The sequence below is a fragment of the Echinops telfairi genome, unplaced genomic scaffold (assembly GCF_000313985.2).
Source record: "Echinops telfairi isolate 266 unplaced genomic scaffold, ASM31398v2 ScPeMD7_5592;HRSCAF=6446, whole genome shotgun sequence".
NCBI classification, from domain to species: domain Eukaryota; kingdom Metazoa; phylum Chordata; class Mammalia; order Afrosoricida; family Tenrecidae; genus Echinops; species Echinops telfairi.
The window spans coordinates 50,784,544-50,797,257 of NW_022109491.1; positions in this window are offsets into that span (position 1 = coordinate 50,784,544).

Genomic DNA, 12,714 nt, shown 5'->3' on the forward strand with positions numbered 1-12,714 from the left:
TGCACCCTGACTGGCTCGTCTCCTCCCCACAGCCCTTCTGCAAGGGGATGTCCAATTTCCCACAGATGGGCCCTGGGGAAGACAGTAAGACCTATGCACTTGCAATTTCATCATTTACAATGACCAAGATCCAATCAAAAACAACTGAGTGTATAAAGAAGCAGGAAAATGTAACATCCTCACCAATAACAAAGAAGAAAAAGAAAACTACAGACATATATGCAAAGATTCTTAACAAAATTTGCAAACAAAATCTGCAAACCATAAAAAAGTATTATGAGGCCTGACCGAGTGGAAATTATTGCAGAGATAAAAAGTTTGCTTAATATCTAAACATTAACCAATAAACAGAATAAGGGACAAAACCCATGACAATCTCAGTAGACACCCCCCACACACACACACACACACAAAATTATTTGAAAAAAAAATAGACCATGTTAAAAACACTCTTTTGAAGGCTTTCTGTCCAGGCTGCAAAACTGACATCAGGAGTGGGGAGGATGGGCCTTCGGTGACATGAGATGGGTGCCAGTTCTGCACACACACCCCTGACGTGGGGAGTCTGCCCCTACAGTCCTCCAGTTAGAAATGCCCACATGCAAGAACTGGAGAGCAGCCTCTTGTTCAGGGAAGGATGCTTTGGTAACACCAGTGGTCTCAGGTCGAAAGGTGGAGAGAGATGCCTGATCTTAAAGACCTTTCTCATGCAGCGTAGTGTCACAGTTCTTGCAAGCTGTAAGATGTTTTGTTTTAGTTTGGCTGCTGAATAACATGTTGCCCTTTTGCAATCCTTGTGGGGGGTGGGGGGATAGGGTAGGGGTGGGGGTGATGTTGAGGGGGAATCCCCACCAACACCCACCTTGGGGGCATCACCATATCCCTCTGGTTCAGTCAGCACACTTCCTTAATACTGGCAGAATGCTTCCAGGCCTTTCTTCTTTTAAAAAATATTTTAATGCTACTTTTCTGTGTAATGTGCATGCAAATTTCACCGTAACTTTTCTGAAACATTTTTCTGCCTGTTCTACTATATTCCTGCAATTTCAGTAACTAACAGTGAGTCCAATATATGCAATTGTAGAATTGAAAAATGGTAGAAAATACTCGGATGTTTCTATTAGTCATAGACCATGTTCCTGGGGCATTTGTTTTGTTTTCAAAAATAAAAAGTAAAAACACAAAAGACAAAAAACCCACCAAAAACAAGACACTCAATGAACTAGATATGGAATGGACCTTTCTCAACATGGCAAAGGGTATCTACAAAAAACTCACAGCTAATATCAGATTAAATAGTGAATATTGCACATGAAATCAGAAAGAAGACAAGAATGTCTACAGTCTCCATTTTTCCAATATTGAATTGTAAGTTCTAGACTGAGCAATTAGGGTAGAAAATGAAACTTAAACTACCCTGATTAGAAAAGAAGACATCAATAAAACTACTGTCATTGATAAATGGCATAATTTTGTAGAAAACCTTAATGATCTCACTAAAAAGGTACTAGAACTAATAACATATTTTTCAATTGCAGGCTATAAGAAGAATATATTAAAAATCTTATAAACAAGCAGTGAATGATCTGAAAATTAAATTGAATAGTCAGTTCCATCAGCAAGAATACAAAAATAATAAAATTTTAGAAATAAATTTGACAAAATAAATGTAATAGTTGTTCTCTGAAAGTTTATTAAAATATTGATGAGGGAAACAAAGAACAGCTGCAGAAAATAGAAGGACATACCATGCTCATGGATTATAAAATTTAATATTGCTTAGATACCTAGACTCCTCAAATGATCTCTAGTATCAGAGCTATTCATGTCAAAACACCAGTTATTTCTTAGCATAAATTGAGAAGTTGATCCTGAAATTCACATAGGATTTCAGAATAGTCATTACAATCATGAAAAAAAGAGTAGTGGAGGACTCACACTTTCCAATTACAAAGCTGACTACAAACCTACATTAACCAAGACTATGTGATCATGATATGAAAACAATCACATAAATCAATAGAACAGATTGATACTGCAGAAATAAGACCTGCCATATTTGGCCAGCTAATTTACAACAATGATGCCAGTATATTGCGTCAATATAAAGCAAACCAAACTGACTCACTGCCACTGATTGATACTGTCTCGTAGTAAACCTACAGAACAAAGTAGGAATGCCCCCGGTAGTTTCCAAAACTGTGACTCTTTATCTTCCTAGGAGTGGCTGGTGGTTTCAAACTGCTGACCTTTGAGCAGCCCAATGCATAACTACTACCCACCATGGATCCAAAGGTTTGGTGTTTTGCTGTAAAGGTTACAGTTTGCACCCACCCAGGGGCACCTCAAAAGAAATGACTAGCAATCTATTTCCAATCAATTAACTCACTGCCATCAGGCTGGAAACTCTTATTAAGTGTAAAGTATACTTAAAGAAAGCTGATTTTTTAAAAATCTAAACTGTAAAAATCATGGGGGAAAAGTTGCAATTCATGTACAGAACAAAACAAGATGACTATTCACAGAGATCTGAGTAAAGATTATCATTGCCATCAACTCAATTTTGACTCAGAAAACCCCATCGGGCAAAGCAGAATTTCCTTGTCGGTTCCAGGTGACCATCTTTGTGAAGAGTGATTGCCACATTCTCCTCCCATGCGGTGGCTGGCCAGCTAACTATTCAGTTAGTTAGTTTTCCCAGAGCTCAACTATTGTGACACCAAGTATCCATTGAGTGAAATAAATGTGGCTTAAATTCCACAGAAGGAATTCCATTTATATGTAACAAAACATACAACCAACCTCTTTCGAAAACTGAAATAGAAAATGTTCTGCATTTTTTCTGATCATATTTTAGTGTGGCAGACTTTCTTCTGATATAATAACTTGGTGTAAAGTAGACGTTGCTGCATCTACGGCACCAGCATTATTCAGTGGGAGATGGTAGCTTGGAATGTATGTTGAAAGTTATTAAGATCAGGGTCTAGAAGGAGTGATCATTCGGTAATGATTCATATCTGCTGCAGGACTGAGCTTAGAAGTGAGACCTGCTTACTCCTCTGATGTAGATGTAAGAAGATTGACCACCAATTGTAGGCACTAAATTCTGCTTTATGTTAAATCATGATTATATTTGCTAGTCTTGCATAAATTAAGGGTAAGCAATATAGATTTTGAAGGTATTATTCTTTTAAAGAATTGTTTTAATCCCTGCCCAAGAAAACATTTAGGCAAGGTAAAAATGTTGAGTTCCACATCTGGCTTCAAAGTTCCGGTTCCTCTGAGAGCCACATCTACCTTCTCAGCATCAAGGGCGCCAAATTATCATGCCAGATTCTAAAACCCACGCTGCGGACTAGCAAGGCAATGATGTGTGAAGACACCTCGGTATTACATTTTCCTTTTTAGAGAAAATAGAACGACCTATTCTCACTTCATCTAGGGTGTGGGGGTGCTTTATCTTTCACTTAAATACCACTAGAGCGGGCTTTTTCAATGCCTCTCATAACACAGGATGGACCATTACTGCTGTTTTCAGGGGCTGGATAATAAGAAATCTTTGTTATTTGAAAGACATACAAAATGAAGCGATAAGGGCATATTTAGCAGGAATAAAGACAAGTAGAAAGTGCCTCCTCACCTCAGGGCACATTTTAAAGCTTCCAGGTTCTAGTTCCCAGTTAACACATTCACAATTCAATTCCCAAGCCCGGTTTTTTTCTGGTCAGGTCAAGCAGAATTATTAGAAGTGCTAAGAGAAGTTGTCTAAAATAGTCTCATGACAGGGCAATCGATGTTTGTTACTGATCAAACACAGCTGCTCTGGTAGGTCAGATGAGAATGGGATCAACTACTCCATTTTCAAAGAAAGACAAGTTTAAGGAGCTCCACATTTTGAGGGAAAGTTTGTATTTATTGAGCAGAAATTTCTTTATAGAGAAGAAAGGAGACAGTCATCAAAGCCAGGTGCATTTTAGGTTAGTGCTCCACACTGCTGCAGTTCCGAAAGCCCAAGACCAGACAGAGGAAGCTACCTGGGAAATACTTAATAATGTTATAAATCACTCATTCTTTTCCTTCCTTTTCTTCAGTGTACGAGCACAAATACACGTTTGTGTCCTTAAATGGTATGTACACACATGCATAGTGATAAGTAACACACACTCTAAGAAGATGGGTTTGGCAGGAACAAGGCTGGAACAAGCACTGGCAGGTCATAGAGCTCACTGTCACTTCAGTTATCTATAAGATGATGGGAGCATTAAGAGAGTTAAAGTACATAGACTGAAGCTTGACAGTGTTAACTTCCTGGTTCGAAGTCCAAGTTCACCTGGAGGCACATTGGAAGAAAGGCCTGACCATAGGCTTCTGAAGAATTAATCATGGAAAACACTACACTGGCCAGCCAAACAGAGACCTGTGGAACCCGCTAGACCACCATTTCTCAACTTGTGGGCCACAACCCCTTTGGGGATCAAACAACCCTTTCACAGGGGCCGCCCAATTCATAACAGCAGCAAAATTACAATTATGAAGTAGCAACGAAAATAATTTTATGCTTGGGGTCACCACAGCATGAGGAACTGTATTAAAGGGTCGCGGCATTCGGAAGGTTGAGGACCACTGCCTAGACTATGACCCTTAGTTAACCTTCAGGCTCAGAAGAGCACTCAACCTCGGGGCTTAATATCAGGCAAATGACAGACAGATCTGCAATAGGAACAATGACACCAAGGAAGTATGCCCTTCTTTGCATAATCAACCGTTTGAAATTACAGGGCAGCGTTTGTACAAGTTCCGAAGCTTTAGGGACGAAGGCGGAAGGAATGGAACCGAGAAGCCCAGGGAGGGAGTGGGAGAAGCAAGGTCACGTTGTGGGGACTCCTGTAAGTAACATGAAGTGAAGTGCACATAAGCTGTTGGCTGGAAAACGGATTTCCTCTGTAAGCTCTCACCCAGTTCCCAAGAAAATGTTAAAACAAATCAACAAACATCCACACAGTTCTACTCAATATACATGGCATAAGTCAAGGCTGGGTCAGTAATTGGTAGCATTAATTTTATGTGCATATTGGTACATAATAATATGTGGCCTCTACTAGACATATATGTGTGTGCATATACATGTGTACTTGTGGTCACAGATCCGGGTGCATATGGACACGTCTTCAACTACACCTGTGCGTGATTAAATACAGATATTGAAATCCAGTACGTGTCCTGGTAGTGTGGCAGCAACCGAAAGAACCACAAGGCCTCGGTAACATAGCAGGAGACAACAACATGGGCTTAGAAGGCCCGAGTGGTAGAGGCTTGGGAGATCCCATGCAGGTGTCTTGTTGCATGTTCAGCAATGTCCAAGGAGTCTCTGTAGCTTAGAGACAGCTTCAATAGGCTTACTGGCCCACAAAGAGAGCGGTGCAGGAGGCTGGCTAGTTGCTAAAGAGCTGTAACACTTGTCTGAGAAGGACAGGCCTGAATGTGCCCTGTATAGGGGTTACAGGACTCTTACTCTGGGCAGTATGCTAGGAATCATATGAGCCTTTGGAGCCTGCATGCCCAGGCTCTGTGTGGCAGCCTCAAATAGCATAGTCGTGTCCTGAGTAAGGCAGTCCTTACATGAAAACAGCATTAGAAATGGACATGGCAGTGCGTGTGTGGGGGTGGGGGTGGTAGGTGGTAGGTGGAATGGGGCAGGCTCCCAATCTGGTTGCATCCTCCGGCTCTACCAGCTTGGGCAGCTGGCAGAGCTGCAGTGTCCTCCAGAAACCTGGCTTCCAGAAATCTCTCAGTGCCCACAGTCCAGTCCACAGGCATCCAGCAAGAGCCCTCCCCACAGGCAAGATGGCCAAAAGGAAGGTCAGCTAGGCAAAAAGTGCAGTGAAGAAGGAGCCCAAGAGATCAGCAAGGTTGTCAGGGAAACCTGCACCTGCAAAAGTGGGGATAGACCCAAAAAAGGCAGCAGGGAAAGATAAATCTTCGGACAAAAAATCGCTAACAAAAAGGAAAAGGGGTGCAAAGGAGAAACAGGGTAAAGTAGCTAACCGAAAAAACAAACAAAGATTTACGTGCCCAAAATGGAGAAACGAAAAAACGATAGGAACTGAAAATACAGGGAATCCAGGGCGGATGATCCCTACAGGACCAGTGGTGTGAGTGGCGAAAGAGGGAGGGTAGAGGGAGAGTGGGTAGGAAAGAGGGAACCGATTACAAGGAACTATATGTGACCTCCTCCCTGGGGGATGGACAACAGAAGGGAGACGTCGGACAGGGCAAGATATGACAAAATACCAATTTATAAACTATCAAGGGCCCATGAGGGAGGGCGAGCGGGGAGGGAGGGGAAAACTGAGGACCTAATGCCGGGGGTTTAAGTGGAGAGGAAATGTTTTGAGAATGATGAGGGCAATGAATGTACAAATGCGCTTTACACAATTGATGTGTGTATGGTTTGTGATAAGAGTTGTATGAGCCCCTAATAAAATGATTTCAAAAAACAAAGAAAAATGAGGAGCGCCCACCCTGATGAAGCAGGAGAAGAAGAAGCCAAGACTCATTAATGTTTATCTACCAAGTGCTGTCAGGGGGCCCTGTTAGCTCCCTTCTTGCACAATGCAGAGGAATATTTTCATCAGCTATTTTGTAAGTGCGAGTTTTCTGTTAGCCCTAGAGACCTTCAGTAGCTCTAGGAGGCGGAAACCCTACTCTATCCCACTTGTTCAAGTGTAAGTGCTCTGGTCAAAGATGTGGAATCATTGAGTTGTTTGTTTCTTGGTACAACCAGAAAATAATGGTGTGTTGAATTATAGGAAGATTTAACTGCCTTGGGTGTCAACATCACCTTCCATGAGTGGGGGATTTTCTGTACCCCTCATGCAAAACATACTTAGTGGCAATTTGGAGTCAGTGCCATGCATTTGTGTGACTTGAACATTTAAATGTTTGTTTCCATGTTTTCGTTTTAATAGAATTGTGTCTGAAACCCATTCTGTCATCACGGCATTTTTATCAGAGCTGCAGATTCTGTAACACCTGTGGTCGTGGTAGTTATCCGTTATCGGTTTTCCTGATAACTTTGTTATGTGTTGTGAAGGGCTGAATATTTGAGTGTGTAGTGTGTGAGACATTAAACTGTGAATTAGTGGGACATAAAATGTGACAGTTTATTAACCTTTGAAGATAATAGTCCTTGACAACCTCTTTTGAAAAATTGCCTCCAAATTTAAAGCTGTAACATCACTGGAATTTAGAAATGAATTGTACCTGCATGCCATTTTAGGATTTTGGTACGTGCATTAAGAATTGTGTTCAAATTATTTATAATGTCTCTGTATTGATCTCAAAACAACCAAGAAAATGCCAGTTACAAAAAAAATAGAGAAGAAATGGACATGGCTCGTGCAGAGGCTAAGGATTTCATGCTTGAGAATCCGTTTTATTACATACTATTTGCTTTCTGTGAATAATAACAATGTCTTTCACTTTGCTAACATGCGTAGTACTCATGGAAAGATTGATGTCGGTGGGTGTATATACTTCATACTTCATGACGACCTAGAAGTTTGAAGCATAGGCTATTTGCAAGCACAGTGCAGCTAGGCAGATGATTCTCACACCAGAAAATCCCTTCTTGGTCTTCAAACCAAGTCTTCAAAGCCCAGCTCAAATTTCAACATTTTTTCTAAATGAATGAACCAGCAGAAATCAGTGTTTGTCCTTCTATGCTATTCCCCACCCCTTTGCTACCTAGAGTACCTTTGCATTGCTCTGTGAGGACTTACCTGGGATACATTCCAACCTTGTCTGCTTGTCGACTGGATCCTAATCCAGCTGGATCTCTCACAGGCTCTCCCACCTACCCTTAACTCCTCTTTTGACTCATGACCCTGTTCCTATCAGCCTGCATTCAGGGACCTTAGAAGCCCTACATTTCTCTGCCTCTGGGTCTTTGTACTTGCTGTTCCCTCTACCCATCTCCATCCTCATCCTGATCTGACCTATTTGCATAAAACGGCTTTTTGTTCTTTGGGTCCCAGCTAAAATGTCCCCAAGACTTTTCACATCAAGACTTTTACTGACTCTTCTGTCTGAAGGACCTCCTTCCCAGCTGTCATTTTCTATTTTGTGACCCTTTATTTTCTTCACACAACTTTCATAACCTGAAATTATCCCATTCACTTATTTATCTACTGATGTTGTGTCTGCTTCTCAATTACACTCTGAGTTTCACATAGCCTCAACCTTGTATGGCTTATCCACCACTGTGCTCCTGGTACCTCGCTCAAGGTCCTCCATGATGGCATAGGGTAGTGTCTTCCCCAAGAGGTCTTGTATGCCATCTGTAGGGTAGGTAAGCTATGGCTCCTTATTTGAGACTAATGAAATTACCATTTGTTTTCATTTAGTACATTTATTTTTTAAATGTGGGTGTTTTTGGTTTTGTTTTTGTTTTTAAATCATTTTATTGGGGGCTCATACAATTCTTATCACAATCCATACATACATCCATTGTGTCAAGCACATTTGTACATTTGTTGCCATCATCATTCTCAAAACATTTGCCTTCTACTTGAGCTTTAATATCAGCTCCTCATTTTCCCCTCCCTCCCTGCTTCCCCCTCCCTCATGAACCCTTCAAAATTCATAAATTATTATTATGTCATATCTTACACTGTCCGACATCTCCCCTCGCCCCCTTCTCTGTTGTCTATCACCCGGGGAGGAGGTTATACGTAGATGCTTGTAATCAGTTCCCCCTTTCCACCCCACATTCCCTCCACCCTCCTGGTATCGCCACTCTCACCACTGGTCCTGAAAGCGTCATCTGTCCTGGATTCCCTGTGTTTCCAGTTGCTAACTGTACCGATGTACATCCTCTGGCCTAGCCAGATTTGTAAGGTAGAACTGGGATCATGATAGTGGGGGGAAGGAAGCATTTAAGAACTAGAGGAAAGTTATAGGTTTCATCGTTGCTACCCTGCACCCTGACTGGCTCATCTCCTCCCCACAACCCTTCAGTTAGGGGGTGTCCAGTTGCCTACCAATGGGCTTTGAGTCTTCACCTACACTCACCCTCATTTACAATGATATGATTTTTTGTTTTTTGATGCCTGGTACATGATCCCTTCGACACCTTGTTGTCACACAGGCTGGTGTACTTCTTCCATGTGGGCTTTGTTGCTTCTGAGTTAGATGGCCACTTGTTTATCTTCAAGCATTTAAGACCCCAGATGCTATATCTTTTGATAGCCAGGCACCATCAGCTTTCTTCACCACATTTGCTTATGCACCCACTTTTGTCTTCAGCAATCGTGTCAGGAAAGTGAGCATCATGGAATGCCAATTTAATGGAACAACGTGTTCTTTCATTGAGTAAATACTTGAGTGGGGGTCCAATGTCCATCTGCTGCCTTAATACTAAACCTATAAATAAATGTATTTTTTAATGTACACACACATGTAAGCATTCACACATGCACATGTACACAGACACATGCTCACACTCTCCCAAGTTGGTTTTGGGCCTCTCACTGTAATCACATTCTTATGAGTTGAATGTGAACAATTATTGCATTGAGTTCCTCTGCAGTGTGTATCTATCCTTCTATGCTCTGGACTCCCCATGTAAGAAAATCACTAGAGAACAAACATATACCTGTCTAGAAGAGGGGAAATAAAGGGGGGTGGGGTGCTAAGACTAAGGCTAATCAACTCAGTAGGATAATGTTGCCAGAGACACTTCATGTGTGTTTTCCGGGTCTTACTGGACCTCATGGATAGGTTAGGCGAGTGGGAGTGGGGCAAAGAGAATGTTCCAGGAAGATTGGGAAGAGGCTCATTAGAGGTGGAGAAAATGTCAAGCATTCACAGAGCATCATACTTAAGTGGGAACAGTGAAAAGATTAACCAGCTCTTCCCCGTCTGCCTTCGTTAGAGCCCCTGAGGCCATATAGTACCCCCTTCTGGTGTGTCTCAGCTGCCTCAACCTTATAAATAGCCTCTCAGATGGAAGGTACTTTGGATGATTAGCCTACGTTAGTAGACATTTGGGCCACAGAAATCTGAGGGCTAGCACCTTGTGAACAATATGGGTAAAATCAGGTGGGAACCAGGATCTTGTTCCCCCTGAAACCCCACTCACCCACATTTCCCCAGACTACTCACAGAGCAGGTGCACCACTAGCCCCAGTCCACAGCCCTCTGACCTCTGAGTCTGAAGAAGAAAGCTTCCAAACTCTTCTATAGTTCAGCCAATGTGCCCAATCATAACTTCAGGGCATGCCTTCAAAACCTGACCTTGAAGTTGCGTTGTGTCAGTAGACAGAGAGCTGGCTGCCCTTGCACACCCAGCTTGTGATACACCTATGGTGCTTACCTTCTGCGTTTGTTGCCTCTTCCTCTCCTGCCTCCTCTTGGTTTCCGTTTGTTCTAGAATTCTCCTGCCCCTCCACTGATGGCCCTTCCCATCCAGTCTTCACTCTTCCCTCCTACTATCCCAATAACTCTTCCTCTCTCCATCTTTGTCTATATGGTCCCTTATCCTCCTCTTTTACCAGATTTATCTTCTGGCAACCCCCTATTCCACTTCACCTCCTTCCTCTGCTCCATCTGCTTTTCTGGGAATCTGATGTTCTCTCAGGGTAGTGAAGCAGGAGCAGAGGGGTTATTGCTTATCCAGGGAGGCCTGGAGTCTGGAGCTCCATTTGCAAGCCCTTTGTCTTATGTGTCTCCATTTTCTTGCTGTTCATTGAGTCAGCTTCTCCCAGCACCTTAAATAGTTTCCAGGAAATGAAGAAGTGAGGATAATTAGTTCTTAGGCTTTAAAAAATAATTGATTGATATTTCAAGCAGTTCTATTTTGAGGTAGCACTGTTACTTCTTCCGTGAAACAGAAGCAGAGGGGTTCTTGTCCTCCTTTCTGCAACTAATCACACAGACATAGCTGTTGCATACTACCTTCTTCTACCACCCATTCTGTATTCCCTGTCCCCCTAGCAAACACCTCTGCTGGTTTGGGGGCTTTGCCTGAAGGATCTGGGTCATTAATAGTCCTGTAGGAATGGGGTGCTGCAGCTTACCGATGACTTTGATCATAAGGTATGCTAGTCCAAAGAGGCATCCTACAGAAGCTCCTGGATCCCAGGCATATTCTTTTTCACTTCCATTGTAAGATATTTGACTAGCTTCCCCTTGGCAATCAGGATGGATCATATTAGCCTGTACAGTAACATCCTCTTTGCCCTTGACCCAGAGGAATATAGAGCCAAAAATGGCTGGGATGCTTTCATAACTTCCAATTCAGTGGAATCCAGTGGTGTGTCTCCAGGTATTCTTTCCTTTATTGATTTTTTAAATCATTTTATTGAGGGCTCTTACAGCTCTTATAATGATCTATACATCCATTGTAACAAGCACGTTTGTGCATATGTTGCCATCATTATTTTCTAGACATTTACTTTCTATTGAGCCCTTGGTGTCAGCTCGTCATTTCCCCCACCTCTTGTCCCCACCCTCATGAACCTGTTATAAATCACATATTATTATTATTATTTTCATATCGTACACCGACTGCTGTCTTCCTTCCCCCCATGGTTTATACTCTTCCCTTTAGAACTAAGACCTTCATACCAGAGGATAAGAGACCTTCATGCCACAAGGATAGAAAGCAAAAATACTGCCAATGGGTCACAAAGCGTAATAGTCTCATTCATTTCCCTTTCTAGCCCTTGGTTGTTGGATCCATGAATCCAGACTATTGGAGAAACATCATCATATATTAGATGCTGGTTTAGAGCATATACAGCCTCCATTAGACCATTGCTCCATTTCTATAAAATATTGCCACCTTAATTATGTTGAAAGTCATTCTATCAAACCAGTTGCTTCAGAATGATGGGGTTATGGTAAGGTCAGTGACTCCCAAGAGCATGGGCTCATTGCTGCACTTAATTTGGTGTGAGGTGAGTTTCTTGGTCCGAAGCATTCAGCAATGTCTTATAAGGTATCTGCCTTAGGCAATCCTCCAGAGAATGTCCTGGGTGCCACATCAGCATGCACAGTTGGATTAATTTCCTCAACTATGGAGGAAGGGATTGTGGTTTTACTGAAAATGGATTTCACAGGCAAACATGGAGTGGTGTCTTCAGATGGAGGGATAGGGCTTTTGACTGAATGAATTCCATAGATTTAGGGCCCAATGTCACCATCTTTCTGGTTATTTACCTATATGTTCCCATCTCAAGTTTTGGGGTCCCATTTCTACCTAATCAAGGTCATTACTTTGATATCAGACAACATTGGAGCTTAGAAATTCTGTTGGCATTGAAATTCAGCCACTCACAATAAAACTCCGGATATTGTTTTGGGAAATATCAGCGCTGTTACCACAAGAATTAAGGCTATCTTTTAAGGCATACATAGAAGTCTAATTTAGGCCTTTTATGTGGCAATGAACTGTGATTCCAAAGGCCTAAAATCATCTCTTTCCTTTTCCATTTATTTAGTGTAAGCAGTTCTGACCAAGAATTTCCCTATACTTTCATCCTGATAAAACTGCAGAAAATTATCAAGTATAAGATTACCCAGAGATTCCCTTCCCACCAATACTTTATATAATGGTGATATTTTACCTTCAAGCCTTTAAGATCCCAGATGCTATATCTTTTGATAGCCAGGCACCATCAGCTTTCTTCACCACATTTGCTTATGCACCCA